We start from the raw sequence: 18663 nt of genomic DNA, 5'->3' as shown, positions 1-18663 counted from the left end.
GCAAACGCGCACAGCACAGTACCACGCAACTAAACCCCGAAGCTGGAACCCAATGCAGATCTCCTCACAATACATCGCCCCCCAAATAGGCATATGCCACATCACTTGCAAAGAAAAACGCTACACGGGCCAAATCAGAATAGAAATTTTATGCACATCAAAATCACAAAGCACATACAGCCATCAGGCCATGAACTCCAAAACACCAATCACCATTGTGGGCTGCTTCCGCAAGAAATGACCAGCCACTACCTGTGTGTCGCCCTGTTCCCCCATGGTACACAGAGCCACATTCACGTACGAAAAGGCAACATGGAAGCGCACAGAACCGCAGGGCCGTCCCAATGGGGAGGCACTAGTCCAGCTGAAAGGCCGAAATGTTGCTCCGAGCCACCAGTACTGCGTAAGGGCATGTGGCCCATTGGCGATCGTCCCATAAGATCGTAATGCTGCTCCACTGATTAACACGAAGCAGCAGGTGTCGGGAGTAAAATCCATCTGCAGGAGTGGCATACAGATGGCAGTGGCAAAAGGGGAGGAGATACCTGTCAACCAAAAGAAAAGAAAAAGAACAGAATGGCCATCAGAACTACATACCAACAACTCACTTCAATGATCACACGAAATCCACAGCCATATGCATGCTAGCCCACTCCAAAGGAACATCACCACCCCAAAACCACTTGCGACTCATAACCATCTATATCGAGGTGCAAACACCATCACAAACGAGTGTCTGAGGGCGCCTCGAGACAGGGAGGGCTCAACAAGGCCAGATGGACGATGGTCCCACTATGGCAGCCCTGCATCACATAGCGTAGGGGAGGCGGATAGATCCCAAGAAGCCCTGTACATGGCAAACTCTGTATCAAATCACCTGCCCATGCATCCATCCATCATTCCCTCATCCCGGGATCAAAATGCCTGAATAATTACTCACATAACATTAGAAACATCCATTGAGTCTGTGCGTTATGCAGCCTGCTAAATCCACAGTGCCCCAGCCCGTAATTCCAGTGTTGTGAAGTAACATGTATTTGGGAACGGACGGCCTCATCGCCCACGTAGCTATTGCGCATCCCAAACTATTCATATCAATCATTGCTCCCTCGCCATGGGCCCTGTCTCAAGGACATAGAACAATAGAACGTTACATTTGCAGTCAGACCTGTGGGCATCTCCTCGCCGCTAGCTGGAAACCGAAAGCGCCGCCCTTCGAATTCCTCATTTGCAACATCACGTCGAAAAGGCATCTGTGGCCGTTTGAAATCACTAATTATTCCATCGAGTGCGGCTGTGTGTGAAAATGGCAACTGCCTTCACCCACGAATGGGACGCCCCGCCCGTCGTTGCAACTCGGTACAGTGATGCATGAGGGCCCACCGTTACTCGAGTACTACGTCCCACTGACCCCTCACAAGTCTGTTCGCGACTGCACAGATAGTATGTGAAACAATGGGACCACAGCAGAATGAACATATCAACCAATCTTACACGGCCATCGGGTACAAATACATGATTGCAATAGCAAGATACAATTCCCCGAATTGCAGCGTTGTGCGCGGGACGTGCTCGGCCAAAGGGGAGAGCAGTTTGCACAGGTGGAATCAATCACCACAGGTGGAGGCCATACAGCCTGAAAACACATAAATTGCACAGCCAGTCTCCTCCCACAACCACACCGAAATGCTACCGGCAGGACTCGCGATGTTGGCCCTGGGGGACCTGATAGCACTGCAAGTGCTCCGACTCCAAGAAGTAGACGAACACCAACTACAACCAGCCGCACGGAGGAGACGCAGGAGGAGGAGGAGGCCAAGGCAGGGCCAGCAAGGCCCACCAGCACAGCCACTACCACCACGCAGGCAGCCCGCAATTCAACGCCTCCGAGCACATCCGTTCAACCTCACTGATGAGCAGATCCACACCCTCTACCGTCTGGACCGGGACACCATAGCCGCCATTGTGGACATGACACAGGCTGACCTTGTCAGCATGATAGATAGCCCAACCGCCATCCCACCCCTACTGAAGGTGGTGTCTGTACTCCACTTCCTGGCCACAGGCACCTACCAGCACACAGTCGGACAGTTGCATGGCATTTCTCAGCCACTGTTCTCACGGACACTATTGCAAGTGCTCGATGCCCTCCTGAAGCACGCAGACGACTACATCTCTCTACCACGCTCGGAGCAGGAAATAACCAACACAAAAGTGGGATTCCATGCACTTGCCGGCATACCGGGTTGCATTGGTGCCATCGACTGCACCCATGTTGAATTGGTCGTCCCACATGCCATGGAGGCCCAGTACCGCAACCGAAAACAATATCATTCCCTGAATGTACAGATGGTGTGTGACTCCAACAGGATCATTACACATTGTTGTGCCCGATTCCCTGGATCAACCCATGATTCTATGGTCTTGAGGAACTCTACAATACCACGCTACATGGAGCGACACGCAGGGAACAGATCCTGGCTACTCGGTGAGTCTCATTACATGCATGATGATGTGGGGTATGTGAATTGTCAATGACCTGCCAGGAAGGGGGGGGGGTGTGCGTACGTATCAATGGCATTCCACATCATACGTTTCTCGTCCACATACAGGTGATGCTGGATATCCACTGAAGAGATGGCTCCTCACACCAGTCCGGAACCCACGGGACCAGCATGAGGAGGACTACAACCATGCCCACTCACGTACCCGTGTAGTCATTGAACAGGCATTCGGCCTACTGAAGACCCGTTTCCGCTGCCTCAGCAGGTCTGGCGGGGCACTCCTGTACCGCCATGAGAAGGTTGCAAAGATGGTGATGGCATGTGTCATGCTCCACAACATGTGCGTACGTAGAAATGTGCCCATGCCCCCTGACGCAGAACTGCAAGCACCTGATGATGGTCATGATGAGGGTGGGGATGTGGCAGCACCTCATGGAGTCTGCGAGGCACCGGAGGCCCGTGACATTCGTCAGCATCTCATTGATGTATGCTTCTAGCACTCACGCCTGGTGGCTGATACATGGACACGGGACTCGTGGCACTGCGTGTGTCTGGGACATGCACAATATGGACTGTACGCCTATGATGGCCTAGTACACAAAGATCAATGTCCACACTTCTCATTGGTTGATCGTGCACTTTTTATGGCATATGTGATATCATGTTGAACACCCTATCGACCCGCCACCCAAGTGAGCCCAACACACCCCCTCCACCCTCCTACCTCCCCCCCGAACACCAGTGTCCAAAGATGCTCATTGTCAGTGGGCTGTCGCTATTGCATGCCCCCTCTGCGGGTATCAGGGGCACCCCTGCCTGTGGAGCGCAGGTTCCTTCCAGATCTACGTTGGGGGCTGCCCTGGACGGAACTTGCAACGGATGATGTGTCTGCCTGCTCACGTCCATGCATGTCCCTAAGGGTTTGCGAGAGCTCAGTGAGCACACGGCGCACTGCGGCAAGTTCGGCACATACGTCTTTGGACGTCGCATGCAGTTCCCCCCTCAGGCTCTCGGTGCTACTCTCCATTTGGACTCTCAGGCTCTCGGTGCTACTCTCAATTTGTGCCCTTAGCGTCTCTGTACCTCTCTCCATTTCTGCCCTAAGTGTCTCTGTTGATGTTTCTATGTCTGCCTTGGTGCCCCCACATTCATCGGCATGGCCCTTGAGGAGTGTGGCCATTTGCTGCTGTTGGACGATTAACTTGTCGAGGGACTGTTGCCTCTGCTGGGCCATGGCCATTTGCGGTGGTGTCACAGAGGGGCTGTTGTCCTCATGTTGCCTTGCCACAGGGCTTGTGGGGGATGGCCAGTCGTCGTCTTGTGGCTGCACCTGCGTGGTATCCTCATGTTGTACGGGAGGGGACAGACAGGGGGATTGGGACAGGTCATGGATGGATCTGACCTCGACATCCCCGTCTTCTGTGTCCGAGCATGCTGCCATCAATGGGGTGTCACCTATGGTGCTGCTGCCACCAGAGGCAGTGCCTTCTGTGGCATCCATTGGGGGGACCTGTGGTGGTGGTGTTGTGGCCATGCTGGCTGCTGGGGTGCCTGTTGATGTTCCCTCCTCTGTGCTGCCACCTGATTTGTGCTGCTGCCGTGTCTTGATGCGTGCAGCTGAGGTGGAGGGTCTCTGGCCGTTGGTCTTGGCCCTCTTTGCAGGTGTGCTGGTAGGGGTGTCCTGTAGCTCGTCGTTTGGATCGGACCCTGTGGTGGAGTAAAGGAGGGCGAGGGTTATTGATGGGTCAGTGGGAATTGGAATGGCATTGTATCACATGCATTGGGGTGGTACCTGAGGGTGATTTGGGTCGGGGTCTTGGAGGTGCTTTGATTTGTGTGTGGAGTGAGGGTGCAGTTGTTTGGCAGCCTGCAGTTAGGGTGTGCCTGCTGCACGTGTAGTGCGTGTATTAGGGGTTTTTAATTATTTATGTATTTATTGTGGGTTTTAACGTGCGCTATCAGGCCGATGTGTGTGGGCGTTCTCCTGGACATGTGTTTCTGTTGCACTATGTGGACGCATGGTACTTCACATGGATGGACTGTGTGGATTTGGCATTGTTTTATCTGGCCCACCTACCTGAATCTTCGGATGTCTGCACTCCTTTCTCCATCCCTCCGACTCCCTCTATGCTCTCCATTCCGATGGTGGAGGCACAGATTTCTTCCCAGGGGGTCAACTTGATGGGTGATTCAGGACCTCCCCCGGTGGCTGTGGCAATGTTGCGGTTGGCAGAGAGTATGCTGCGGACGCGTATCCGCAGGTCGTCCCATCGCTTGCGGCATTGCTGTGGGGTGCGGGGTGCGGTCCCCACCGCACTTACCCGCTGTGCCACCAGAGCCCATATGGCCTTCTTGTTTGCAAGTGCCGTCCTGGTCATTTGCGTGGAGAAGACGACGGCAGCATTCTCCTGGAGGGTCTCTGTTAGCACGGTGAGTTCCTCACGGGAGAAGTGGACCTGCCGCTTGCGGTCGCACGCTTTCTTCGCTACTTTTCCCATTTTTCTTGGTTTCGCTAGGGTGGTTGACGGGTTGGGGTGTGTTTCAGGGTAGTGATTTTAGTGGTTGTGTTGTTTTGGTGTTTTTATAGGTGTACGCCGGGATGTTTCCCGTTCCGGGCCCATGTTTTAACTTCCGTTTCCGTATATTTCCGGGCACCGTACTTTCCGGTAGGCGCACACTGCGGTGACCGCTAAGAGGGGTGGCGGTATTGCACCTAGGGCGCCGTACGGCGGCGGTGTGGGCCGTTTTGGGGTCATTTCCGCCATCGCGGACTTTGCACTTCCGCCGTGGCGTGGTGCTCGTGCCCGATGGGTCGGAATGGGCCGCACTTTGCTCCTTCGTACAATGGCGGAAACGCTATTTACGCTGTGGCGCTCCGGTCAGTCGCTTTCCGCAAGGGTCGTAATGAGGGCCAGTGAGTCAGCAGTCAGCCACTTTCTTTCAAAAGTAGTATTCATTGCTACTAAGCAGGGAGCTGAAACACTAAATACGCGTAGCAATGAATCCTTCTTTGTAAACAAGTGGCTGACGTGGAGGATCCATTGTTGAAAGGCAACGAGGTGACACTTCTGTTTTCCTCAATGGAAGTGACAGCTTAAAAATTCAGTTTGTTTTGTGTAAGCCTTACACACAATGAACCAAATTTAGAAATAAATTAGCCTGAAATCCGGTTGCTATGTTGGAGTTTTCATAGAAGCCAATCTGCATGTAAACCGTTCCTTACCGTCTGCATTTGCCCTGCCCCTTCCCATCTCCATTTCAAACCTCTCTTTCCATCTACATTTACACCACCCCTTTCCATATCCATTAACTTGCTCGCCGGTGCCACTCAAGTAAGTGCATTCTAGTTGGGGGAAGGAGGGGGTGTCATGGTGTTTTCTTTGGTGGGTGAGGAGGGATGGGGATCTCCTTTTGTTGAGTGGGGGGACATGGGGAGGGCCTTTTGTTGGGGGTCATGGGGATGTCCTTTTGTTGGAGGAGAGTCGGGGGGTCATGGAATGGCCTTTTATTGGGGAGAGGGGGTCATGGGGCAGTGTTTAGTGGAGGGTGGGGGTTATGGGGTATAGTGTTTGGTTGGGGTGGAGGTCATTGTGCATAGAGTTTTGTTGTGGTGAAGTTCATTGGGCACAGTGTTTGGTTGGGGGGTGGGGTCATGCGCATAGTGTTTGGTTTGGGGTGGCCGTCATAGGGCATCGTTTTTGGTTGGGGGTTAAGGGTTATGGGGCATAGTGTTTGGTTGGGGGTGGGCTTTTTTGGGGTCCAGGGCCATGCGATTTGTGGGGTGTGGGGGGACCAGGTCTATGCCATTGGTGGGGGTGGGAGTCTTGGGGGGGTCTAGGGCCATGTCATTGGTGGTGGGGATAGGGTGGGGACCAGGGCCATGCCATTGGTGGGGTTTGGGGAATATGGGGGACCAGGGCCTTGCCATTGGTGGAGGGTAGGATGTAATAGGGGGGGTTGGGCCTTGCTGTTTGGTAGGGGTTGGAGGATACAAGGGGACAGGGCCCTGTCATTGGTGGGGGGGGTCGGAGGGCTTAGGGGGGACTAGGGCCATGAAGTTTGGTGGGGAACAAAGGACATGCGGTTTAGTGGTGGGTGGGGGGAATGCAGTTTGGTGGGGGCTCAAGGGACATTGGATCTGCCATTTGGTGGGTGGGGAGTTAGAGCAGGACCATGGCCACGTAGGTTGGTTGGGGGGAATAAGGGAAACGAGGGCCATGGCATTGATGGGGAATGGTGGGAATGGGGGGTGGCCAGGGCCATGTGTTGAATAATAAGCCGCTAGCCCCAAACCCCACCCCCTCTCCCCCTCCATACTACCGGCCCTCCCCAAACACATTTACTTTTCGGCCCACTATAGGCAGCATGTAGGGTACATTCGGGCAAAATCAGTTGTGCACCCCTGGTCTAGACTGTGCACATCCCCACTGCCCCAATGAAAGTGACTCCTGAAGCACATTTTTATTAGTTTAGGCCTACTCCCTGTTACCCTTTCACACTCAGCCCCCACTCCATGGTTACATGCCCCTCTACCTCTTGTGGATCACTGTACCTTGTTCCTATCTACAACTCCATTGACTTACTCTCTCACTTCACTGACCTTGCCTAGGTGCTACTCTTACAGCCATCCATCAACTGTGACTGTTTCCTTTTTCCCAGATTCACGGCATGTTCCCATTGTGTCCAGTCCCTGTACTAAGACAACACTGGTGTGGCATGTGATGGATGCAGACTTGGATGTGGATATGTGTGTCTGCCTGTTGCCGTGTGATGTGATTGCATGTCAAAGAGCCACATGTCCATGCCCATTTCACTGGTATTATTCAGCAGTGTTTGGTGCCATGGGCCATAATGTGCTTCTTAACGACTCTGTTGGTTGGCAATGTGTCCACTGGCATCATGGCCCTGGGCAGGGAATTTTGTTTCCAACCTGCATATGCCATGCTCAGATAGCTTGTTGTTCATAGTGTGTGGATGCTGCATTTCTGATGTTGACATGCCCTGCATTTACTTTCATGAAAGCAATGTAATACACATGTTTACTGTAGACACTTTGCACATGACTCCACGTGTCTTTTTCTGTCCATGTGCAGGTGAGGAGGCACCAGATGCAGAGGAGAAGGAAGAGGATGAAGTATAGTCTGTGGTGCTTCAGACCACCTGTGGAGGACATGGCATGGCAGGCCGTGAAATCCTTCTGGTGCTACAGACCATCCTGAGCCGTGCTGCAGACACTTCTGACTCTTTGGACTCAACTGGCTCTGATGATAAACTGGATGTGCAGTCCTCAATGCTGGCAAAGGTGAGTGCACCAATGGCCATAGCAGATGGGGCCCCTGAGTTTGCAGTGGGTCTGGTGCCTTCATAAAGCCAGTCAATGGTGGCACGCTGATCTGTGGTGGTTACGGCTGCAAGGCCACGCTCCTATGTATTGGTTTCTGGTCCTGGGGCAGACATAGTGAGAGCAGCAGATGTTGCGTCCCACACACCGACGGGGTGCTGCAATCCGCGAGGAAGAGGCAGCCAGCAAAGACTGTTCCGCCAGGAGATGTTATCACTGAGGCAGACAATCTCTGAGGAACTCGTGAGGTTGTGCATAGTGACCTCCAAGCCCTCAGTCTACTGGTGCATTCATCAGTGTTCCGCATGGCGGTTGCCACTGAGGACTAGGCCAGTGCACTGCGTGGTCAGCCTCCAGCAGATTCCATGGAGGGGAATTTTCTTTTTGATTGTTTTTTTTGGGACGTCCGCCCATGTGGACTTTGACATGCAGCTGCCCCTCACCCCTCATTGGCACCCCCCCCCCCGGTCCATGATGGACATTTTTGATATATCTTTTTTTTAAATGGATACTTTTGTAAACTCCAGGCCCGGATGTTGCCATGTTATTTTTTAGTTGCCCTTTCCAGGTTTTATTTTTTATTTGGTTTTATTTTTACCTTGAGTTGTGCAGTTGCCCTCTCAAGGCCATGACGTTTGCAGTGGTGGACATGCAAGCATGCATAGTGAGGTAAAATTGCATATTTGCATGGTGGTGCGCAGGATGGCATGTGCAGGTAACTATGGGTTCAGTGTATCCTTGCACACGTTTGCTGTGTGAATGTTACTTTGCTATGCCTGTTGTAATGTCTTCTCCCATGTTGTTTCAGTAATCCGTGATGTGGCGGTGACTCCTGTCCTGGGGGAGACACCCTGCACCCTTTAACGTCCATGCTCCCATGCCCTCCACCAGGCTACTGTGGTATAGTGCATGCCATTGGCCATCTCCAATCCAGGCAGCATACTCCTTGATGTGTGTTTAACTTGGCCTTCCCTCTCACTGTCACTCTGTCTCCCTCTCTCTGTTGTGCAACGCTGCACTCATGAGCAGATTACAATTGATGTCCTGTCACCCTCTTGCACCCTGTGGTGCTTCTGCAGTGGGTGCTCTCTGCATATTTTCTGGATCCATTCATGTGTTGTAATGGATGTGCATGTTCTTTCTGTTGTTGCTATGCATGTCATTGCATTTAGGGGATGTGTCTCCCGATGGGTTGCATCGTATGCAAGGCAGGTGGGTACCCTGTGCAGAAAGAAAGTGCATTTGCAGATGCTTGTGTGGTGTTTGGCTGGGAGTCTTGCACTGTGTGTGATCACTTTGGATTGACTTGCCTTGTGGGGCATCAGTACTATGTCATGGGTGCTTGTTTCGCAGGGTGTGTTTCTGGTGATAGGTCTGGGCATGGTGTTCTTTCTATGGATTTGTGGGACCACTGGTTTCATATTCAAAATTGTGGGAGTTCCAACTGTGTGGGTCTTTCTAGGGTGGTTCGGAGTGGGTGGCCGGGCTGCTGTGACAGGTGTTGATGGTAGTGCTGGTGTGTGTCTCATTGCACTTTGGCCATGTGTACTGAGTGACACTTCACATCCCTTGCAATGTTTGTGCAGTAATGGTTCTGTGGCACATTTGGACACTCTTGCTTAGAGTTCCCCAATTATGGTGTGCAGCCCCAGTTATGAGCCACAACCATGGAATAATTGATGCACATTTTTGGGATGCTATGTTATGAAGCAGCACATTACGCTGTGCGGTGTTGGTGTTTTCACATGGATGTCCAATTCATGCTGCACCATGGTGTTTTAGTTCAAGTTGATCTCAGCTGGGTGTACGGTACTACTGCATTCAATTGAATGCACAATTGGACCAATTGTATGCTGTCAAAATTAAGTCTGCATTGACCTTGCAGTTTTGCTTTGCATCCTACATTTAGCATGCACTTATCCTTGCTTGCAGTATCACATAACTTTGTCTTGTCTGCTTATGTCTTCCATGGCAGTTTCCTCGGTGGCCAGCCTTCCAGTCAGACATCGACCTCTGTGAATTGCGGCGTCAAGCATGATCCTGCCTGGAGTGCAAGAGGTGAGTATTTGTGTACTTGCATTCTTGTGCTTTGCATCATGGGCTCCCATGACGGTGTTCAGTGCACTGTTCCAATACATGCCTTGTCATGCCATTGATAGTCTTCCAGGGGCCGTCCCTGCTTTTTTGGGAGCTCAATTATCTGTATATGTGATGTCTTATCATTTTCATGCAGCACGTTGACTGATGCGTGCCTTGTGTATGTGTCATCGTCTTGTGAATGGGAATATGTGACATGTACATTTGCTGCATGTCTTTCAGGTTAACAGGCAGTCTGGGCGTTGTTGTTGTTTGTCAGTGAGTGTTTGATTTGCATGCAGTGTGCAAGTGTTCCTGCACCTGTGCTGGGATACATGTTGATGGTTGTCTTGTGAGTTGTTGTTCGCATGGGTTGTATGTCACTGAGGGGCTCCCGTGGGTCTTGAGTTTTTGGGTGCATGGAGGTGTTACCTACACTCTGTTTCATTTTGTTCATTCTCTTCAGATGCTTCCATCAGGGAATGATGGCTATTTCATGGGATGAAGTTTGACTGTCGACTGCATGCCAAGGGTACATGTAAGATGTGCATTTATCTTGATCGTTATCGAATGGCTACTTTAGTTGCTGCATGTCTGGATGTGGCCATTCTGGTGTGTCGCCCTCTTTGTCGCAATTATCAATTAACTCTTGTAAAATTTTGGTTTTGGGAAGGAGTTTATTGTGGTCATGTTGCCAGTTTCTGTCACATGTGGATCGATACTGCACTGCTTTTCTACACCCCACAATAGGTGCATGTTTGTACGTATCATGCACATTCTAGGACATGTGTGCAGCAATATGCCATTTGATTGCTGTATTTTGTGTCCATGTTAATTTTTGAGGCCATGTTTGGCTTGCAGCTCAGACATGTTTCAGGAGTTATCGCTACTTACACATTTGACAGGTATGTTAGTTAGTCATATGGGAGGTTTTTGGTGCCAAATGGGTGATTTCATTAAATGGTTGGCATGGTGTCCTCCCTCTTCAATGTGTTTCTTTGGGAAACACTAAATGAAATGTCTTTTTAGTTCTAAGGGATGCCCACAAATTTGCAATTCCAAGGGTTCTTTCTCATGGTAGGTTTTGTGGGCACAGTAGATTGGCCCATTGTCATCATTGAATGGCACCTGGGATTTGGCCTAATCGTGTGCACTCCACAAGCGAAGGATTTTAGGTGAAAAAGATTGCACAAGCTGGGTACATGCAGCCTCTCCATCTGCCCTTTGCCCAGCCATACGCAAGCAGGGTGCCTGTGGGTGTGGATGGTGTGCCACCACCAGTGGAGTAACTTTGCTTAAAATGTTATGGGGGACATGACATCTATGGAAAAGGTGCCCCAGCCAAATGAATGGGGTCAAAATGGTGTGCCATGAAAGTTGGGGGGACAAACACCCCTACCCGCCTAAAATTACACCCATGGCCACCACCATGTCCACCGGGACACCACGCTGTGTTGCAACGTTGTGCAGGACACATGCTGTCACAATGATCCTGCAGACTACGGGTGGTGCAAATAGCAATACACCACCAGAGTGGTCAAGGGAGCGGAAGCATGACTTGAGCACTCTGAATCTGCACTCCACTATGCCCCGAGTTGCAATATGGACAGTGTTGTATCTTACCTTGGCGGGTGTGTTGGGGTTGCTTATGGGCATCATCATGTATGTGCTCAGGGGGTAGGTACGGTCTCCTGTAGAGGTGAGAATGGTTTTCATTGTCATTTGTTGACAGTGTCTAATGGTCTGTGTGCAACATACATGCATGTGCATGGCCATTCATACTCACCAATGAGCCATATGTTGCCATGCTCCCCTGTTTGACAGGCCCAGTGTAGCAGGGAAATCCTGAAGATGTAACTATCATGTGTGCTACCAGGATAGTTGGCATACACTTAATTAATGATGCCCGTGGCATCACACACAACTTGAACATTGATGGAGTGCCAATGTTAATGGTTGCAGTAGATGTGCTCTGTTGCTCTAGATGGACATAGAGCAACATGGGTGCAATCAATGGCACCTAGCACTTTTGGGAAGTGTGCCACCCCATCAAAACTCGTACCACTGCTTGCCTTTCTGCCGGTATTCTGGGCATGTAGATATTCTGGCGGACAGAAGGACGTGCAGTTATGATTGCCAACATCTTGTGTAAACAGCGAGACTGCATGGCCTGTGAGATGCCACCTACTATGGCGATGGTCCGCTGGAATGAGCCAGTGGCCAAAGAATGCAGAGCAGTGACCACCTTTTGCAAGGGACTCAGTGCTTGGGAGCACATGGTGGGTGATATGAGGCCATCTTCCCACTCCGTGACCAGGTCTAGGATGATATGGGGGAACCTATACCTGCCATATACCTGGTCATCAGGCATCCCAAAAAGGCTGAACCTTGGGTGGAAGATCCGGGCCCTGGCTATCCTCCTCCTTCTGCAATGTCCCTGGATGATTGCTGCAACAAATGGTGCATTCATTGTGGCTGTATCTGTGCGTTTGTTGAGCGTGCATGCTTTTTATGCATTTGTTGGTGTGCATGTTGACGTTTATGCCTGCTATCGCGTTGCATAGGTGTTCCTGGATTTGTGCATGCTTTTTCGTGCGCCAGCGTTCCCAGTTCAATTCAATGAATACGTTTGTTTTGCAGGCGTATGGACTGTGTGATTGTTTGACAGTGAAACGTCCCTTATAATGCCCACATTTTTGCTTGTTCTACCTCATTCCACGTGTTCCGTCCACTTTTTAGGTGGCTGCGCAGTCCCGGATTGCCTTTCTCCTGGAGTCTTGTGTAAGCCGTTTGTCGGGTCGCAGTGATGTGGTGGACCAGCGCTGATTACTCGCAAGTCTCGGGTAAGCTCTGTGCATTGTGTTCCATGAATCGACGAACAAGGAATTGCGCGCAAATTCGCGCACAAGTACTCGATTTTCAGCGCAGATTATTACATGAATCTGCCACTATGTGTCCAACAAATGTTATTATTGAATGTGATGCAACTTTATGCTCAACTATTGTGGAAGTCAGCGAAACGCAAGATCCTGTATTTGAAGTATTTCAAACACAAAAATGAAATAAAATCCAAACGTACAAATGCTTTAACAAAAAAAGACTAAGAATCTACCATCACTCAGTAGATCGATAACTAGCAAATCTAAAAGATTCATAGATTAATTGACTACTCCTAGGAATTCCACCTCAACCACTCCCAGAACGAATTCAAGTCAAACTACATTGTAAAAAATAATTGAAAAAGAAATTGGTTTCCCAGCTTGCCTGCCCTCCCTCTAGTCCAGATACATATTACCTCCTGGTTATCTTGCTTCATTAGTTGAAAGTAATGGTTCTAACACAGTAGTTGATGCGATACAGGTTTCGCTTTTATTTGTGCTAGTGCTCGGTTGATTTTTCACATTTGATTGGTATGCATTGAGTACACTTGAAGGCAATTTTGTGCCTTATTTGTCAGCCGACACGTGTTTCGACCCGTAGGTCTTTATCAAGGCTATTGTCAGAAGTCTCTAGCCCCCTGTGGGGTCCTGGTCTGCGGTAAAGGTGCTGTCCTGTGGACAACCTTAGATGCTGTTGAGCCAGACCGGACCAAGGATATATGCCGCTGTTAAGGGCCCAACAGGAGCCATGGTGTACTCTATGCATACCAATCAAATGTGAAAAATCAACCGAGCACTAGCACAAATAAAAGCGAAACCTGTATTGCAACAACTACTGTGTTAGAACCATTACTTTCAACTAATGAAGCAAGATAACCAGGAGATAAACTTCCTTCTTCTACTTAACAATTTGTGGTGCTGGCTAAACCCCAACAGCTCCTGTGATTTTGCAACACGAGAACAACTTAATCAATCTTGGACAACAAAGGAGCTTAGCACAGGCTGTTTCCACACCTGGAGCCAACCACAAATCTATGAGATACATATTACATTTGAGGAGAAAAATGACATTCTCATGAACATGTTGACCTACTCTAGCTCCTCTATACCCCACTATATATCCATGCATCAACCCGTGCAGTCGTTAATTCTATCAGACTTGGGTAAAGATACAAGCCGGGAATTGAATGGTGACAATGTAAATGTTCTCACAATGGAGCAAAAAAGAACACAGGCATCTACGCTCCAAAACATCCCTGCTTAGTCAGGCTCAAAAAGGGAATTTTATATCCCTTGATTACGTCCAAATCTAAACCATCGTAGGAATATCCATCTCTGGGATTGCTTGCATTCCCCTTCAAATGAGAGACAGACAGCAACACTAGCGGCTTCTAACAGAGGTGATTCTAGTACAAAAGGGCAGGCATAAAGGAGTTCCCTTTCCCAATAAGACGACCATATTAACAGTCTTTAAGTCCATATCTAAGCTAAAATTGATAAAGTCTCAAGATATCAAAAATATTCAATTCATTAACACTCTGAAAATGGACACAGTGAAACTGTCTATTCCTTCACAGATCGTTAAAGAACTGATATGGAGTACAAGAGATACACTATATCACCGGGGCTTTAATCTAGAAGTGAGCAAAGCAACCCAATCAGTAAGATGGAAAGATACGACTGATCCAAGATCTGGTAGAAGGGATCTGTCTAAAAATGAATCTCTGGAACCTCTAATAATCAACCGCGAAGGCAGACAAGGACAAATAAAACGTGAAGTTTACTTCAAAGATACGCAACAGTTATTCCCAAGAAACGTGGTCATGGCTCAAAAAAGCCATTCATGACACCAAACATGGCACAAATCATTAGTGCCAGATAATACCAAGACCTCTCCTAAGGATGGCAGTGTGGAACACAAGGGGTTTTCAACATTTAATGAGAACAACTGGGAAAAAACCATTGGCTGACTATGATATTATCGCATTGCAAGAAACCTGGATAACCCAAGCACCTATATGGCCACATTAGGAGATATCTTGGGTCCCTGCCATTAAACATGATAAAGGCAGACCCTCAGCTGGTCTTTTAATGGCGATCAAATTGAACGTGGGCCTAAAAATTACTAGCATGGGCGTCTCCCCACACTTGCATCCAATTGGTAAAACTACATTCATTTTACCCTTTGTTCCCTTTGGGGTCCCACACAGCCATCCTTGAGCGGTACTGGAATCCTGTTGCTATTACGGAAGATGTATTTTTTTTATTTGGTCATTAAAATGTTGGAAATCATTGTGAATGAATTAGAGCAGTACACAATACTAATTGTCAGTGATTTAAATATCACTTGTATCAAGGCCATGATGCTTTGCTCTCCTCTAGAGCTTTGAGATGGATTAACCTGATGAGAGAGAGACATTTTTAACATTGCTGAAAGGAACAATGGATGACGATAGCCCTCCTTCTGCTACTTGCCATAGAAGCTCTTCCTGTGCCATATTAGATTACATGTTCATATCCCTAAATTCAATCCATCTTGTCCATAAATTCCCTGTCATTCCAACAGCTGATAGTGACCATAATATCTTGGAAATTTCATGGACGCATCTGGATGCTAAATTGCGTGATTATTACAGGCTTTCCATTGAACTCCCAGAGGGGAGAAACAGGATCAAATGGACACGAGCTAAACTAGATATGCTTCTAGATAGACTACACAATGATCGTATCTCTCCTATTAATGAGGTACGCCCATCATATACAGAAACACCGCACATTTTTGTGGAATCAGCACACCCTGTTTTAGACATAAACATCGATTTGACCCGGTCATTCAGAAAATTAAGGCCAAGCTGAGAAGTGACTTAAAAACCATCAAAGATGAGCCTTCTCTTGAGAGATAGCGAAAAGCCTGTAATATGCGTACTGCTCACAAAAACCGACCAAAACAACACAGGGCTCTTAAAATCCAAGAAGCGGGGGAATGTATGCTTGCAGCCCTATCCTCCAAATCTAGTGCCCGCGTATGGGGTTTATTGAAGGAGGGAATTAATTCTGGCACTGCCTCTTGTTTATTAAATGCTGTGGGTGAACAAACTTGGATCACACACTTCATGACTTTATTTGCGGAGTTACTCCCTCTACTAACAAACCTACAATTTGCAAAACCGATTGGTCCATGTTCCGTTTTGGATAAACTGACATTCTTATTTCAATGACTATATTAAGCTCATCTAGAGCTCCTGGGCCTGATGGCCTGTCAAATGCCATCCTAAAGACTCACCCAGAACAGTGGGCATCTATTTTGGATGTAATATACCAAAGAATCATTCGAGCTGGCTTGATTCCACTTCCACGGAAACAGTCCATACATATACCCATCTTTAAGAAGGGTAACCGTAAAAGAACCATCTAAGTACCGTCTGATTGCCCTTCTGGACATTCCAGGAAAAATGTTGCCCGCTCAGTCCTTGAAACCCTGCAAAATGGATAAGAGAGTCAGCTCAAGCAGACATGTATCAATCAGGCTTTGGATCTGGTCTGGGACCATCTATTAATCTTCTTACTTTAACAGCTATAAAAAAAAAAGCCAGTGTTACTAGCAAACCAACCATTGTACCGAGCTTGCATTGATTGTAAACAAGCTTTTGATTCCACCGCTAGAGACCGACTATGGCAAAAACTAATGAAGGCTGGGTGCCCCGCATTTATACTTAAATTGCTCTATCAATTCTATTCTAATACATCCATCCAAGTTAAGCTAAACCAAGAGGGACTTCTATCACAATCTATCCCCACCTATAGAGGACTCTAACAGGAATGTATACGGTCTACCCCATTATTTAACTTCTATATCAATGACATAAATATACATTTGGAGCCTATTAGATCGTTCCCGCTGATAATTGGTCAGTCAACAATATCGTGGCTTCTTTACGCAGATGGCCTTGTTTTACTAGACGAGACGCCCATAGGTCTCCAGAGAAAGCTTAACATAGAAAAATATGCTCTGGAAAATTCTGTAGTGATCAATACACAAAAGTCAAATACTCTTATAACGCGCGTGGGACAGGATGTACCCTTAAGGGGGTAATTGGGGTGCAACCGATTGTACTAATTCAAGGATTTAAATACCTAGGACAAAACATTAATGGCAGCCCTCAGCATACTCTTTACAAAATAGAAATAAAACGGAAAATGGAATAGCTCAAGCCCAATTGCCTGAACATCACCCTCAATCTGACTATCCAGAAGACATATATTGGGAAAAATTCTATCTCTTCCAAAAAGTTTCCTGATACCTATTATCCGTTTTGAATTGGGGTTACTTTTTCGAGCCTCTATTGTAGCGTGGCATGCCCTAACGCTTTATCGTAAGTGCCTGATGAATAACATGTTTGCATCTAGCCTTTATACCAGCTCTTACATCCCCGACGAACAAAAAAATGTACAATCCATTAAAAACCTGGAAAGACTATTCCATATCAAGTATGAAGGAAGCTGACATAAAAGAGCAGTTATTAATAGACAACCAAAACCGTGCCAAACAAAAATTATAGCATTACAATTTGGGCACAACATGGTACAAGTGTAATCAATACAAGGCCTTTAGAAATGGCAATTTTGTACTCAAATCTCTCCATCAAGTAGCAAAATATCTCCAAAGATTCCCTGACCAGAACAATTGCCCTATTCTGATGAGACTGTGTTTGAATGTATGGCCTACCAAAGTACTCTTAGCATCTTGAGCCAAATTTCAGAACCTAAGCACAGTATGTCGATTTTGTGAATTTCCCAACAAAACTGAAACCTTACAACATCTACTTGTTGAATGCATGAACTTAACATTAACTTTTTTAGTGTAGCCTAACCATATGTGGTTTATGAATTTTAATGCAAATCAAATATCCTTACATTTAGCCACAATAAATTATCTCCAGCGATGGAGATCAAGGCATAAATATATACCGACAAGCAGTGAACTGAGAGATTGGAAGGGAATATAAATCGTGAGTTGCAGCATGTCATCACAATGAGAGGCCGAGAGACACTCGTATATTCTAATAAGGGACCACTGCACATAAGAGACCTCAGCTTAGGAATCGAAATTGCAGATGTAAATGAAAAGTAACTGTGCTAATCCTGTGTAAAAATTGGATATTGCTAAATAGGAAATGCTAATTCTGTGTAAAATAGCATATTGCTAATAGGAAATAGGAAATGCTAATACTGTGTAAAAATATCATATTGCTAATAGGAAATGCTAATCCTGTGTACAAATAGCATATTGATAATAGGAAATGCTAATCCTGTGTACAAATAGCATATTGATAATAGGAAATGCTAATCCTGTGCACAAACAGCAAATTGCTACTAGGAAATGCTAATCCTGTGTAAAAATAGCATACTGATAATAGGAAATGCTAATCCTGTGCACAAATAGCAAATTTCTAATAGGAAATGCTAATCCCGTGTAAAAATAGCATACTGATAATAGGAAATGCTAATCCTGTGCACACATAGCAAATTGCTAATAGGAAATGCTAATCCTGTGTAAAAATAGCATTTTGCTAAATAGGAAATGTTAATCCTGTGTAAAAATATCATATTGCTAATAGGAAATGCTAATCCTGTGTACAAATAGCATATTGATAATAGGAAATGATAATCCTGTGCACAAACAGCAAATTGCTAATAGGAAATGCTAATCCTGTGTAAAAATAGCATGCTGATAATAGGAAATGCTAATCCTGTGCACAAACAGCAAATTGCTAATAGGAAATGCTAATCCTGTGTAAAAATAGCATACTGATAATAGGAAATGCTAATCCTGTGCACAAATAGCAAATTGCTAATAGGAAAT

Source organism: Ambystoma mexicanum, chromosome 3p (assembly GCF_040938575.1).
Source record: "Ambystoma mexicanum isolate Mex_15411 chromosome 3p, UKY_AmexF1_1, whole genome shotgun sequence".
NCBI lineage: Eukaryota > Metazoa > Chordata > Amphibia > Caudata > Ambystomatidae > Ambystoma > Ambystoma mexicanum.
This window is presented reverse-complemented; position numbering follows the sequence as displayed.